Raw genomic sequence first — 1,528 nt, forward strand, 5'->3', positions numbered from 1 at the left:
AAACACTGGCGAGTGAGAAACACTGGCTATGCTTTCTGCAAAGTTGATTGTATATTCGAACGATGTAAAAGTAAATGCTACAGCTCACACTTCCACGAAAAATACTAATTGTTGTTACATATTTTTGTTTACCTATAGATTATTGTGTTTCTATCTCCTGCCTTGGTATAGGCTATGAGATGAAATAGGCCATGATGTCCCGATCCTATCTCATACTGTAGCCTATCCATACTGTCAAATATTTTTCATAGACTACAGGTCTATTTACTTTCAAACATGCTTGGCTATTGAATGAGCAATGGATAAAGGGTAGCCTAATATTTGTTGTGTGGAGGGAATACGCCAGTCATGTCAAAAAGGAGAGATATGTCTTGCAAGATGATTATGATTTAGGCCTATGTAAAAAGTAAAATATGAGGCTACGTGCTGCTATGTGATCTCCATAACAATGGCAAATGCATCTGTTTAATAATTGTCACATCCTGACCAGTAAAGGGGTTATATGTTCTTATAGTTTGGTCAGGACGTGGCAGGGGGTATTTGTTTTATGTGGTTCAGGGTGTGTTTGTGTGTGTGTTCATGTAGAGGGGGTATTTGGTTTATATGGTTCGGGGTGGTTGTGTATGTAGAGGGGTATTTGATTTATGTATTCCGGGGTTTTTGGGTTATCGTTCTATGTTAGTTTATTTCTATGTTCTGTCTAGACATTTGTATTTCTATGTTTTGGTAATGGAGATTGGGGCCTTCAATTGGAGGCAGCTGTCTATCGTTGCCTCTGATTGAAGGTCCTATATTTAGGAGTGTGTTTGTTTTTATGTTTTTATTAGCGTACCGTTATTATAATTCCTGTGCATCAAACACACAATTTTCCCTCAAAATAATAATATTTGCTTGAAATACAATTGATCAGCCACTAGATGCTGTGCGTACGCATGGTCTAAAATGTACGTGGATATATTTACACTTTCCCATCAAGTAAAATATTTATAAATACCAACCTTTGCTGGAAAACTGTCGCACGCAAGGTTTAGAATATTATTGTGCACACGCACCTTCGCCCCCGGACCATACCTATCAACAAGTTTTGAATTGTGTTATTTTTGAGATTGAGGGTGAAGGAATGCCACACACACACGTACATGGCAATGCACACATGCGAACACACACACACACACACACGCAGGCACATGCACACTCACACACACACATGCAATTGATGCATAACTTACTGTACATTTGTCATTTGACAGCAAAGATGCATAGTTTTAATTGAGCGTGGAACACAAAACCAAGGGGAAGGGGAAGAGGACAATGTTACATGCAGCACGGGAAGCATGAATGACGCAAACAATAATAATCATGATACATTTTTCTTTAATGAAAAATACTTCACACCGAGTTTAGACACAAGGAATAAAGAACATGGAGAGAAAGGACGGCGAGCTCTCGGAGTAAGACCTCAGCTGCATGTCTGTGTATTTCTCCGTGCCAAAACAACACACTGAGTGTTAGCCATGAGGCTGGAATC

The sequence above is a fragment of the Salmo trutta genome, chromosome 3 (assembly GCF_901001165.1).
Source record: "Salmo trutta chromosome 3, fSalTru1.1, whole genome shotgun sequence".
NCBI lineage: Eukaryota > Metazoa > Chordata > Actinopteri > Salmoniformes > Salmonidae > Salmo > Salmo trutta.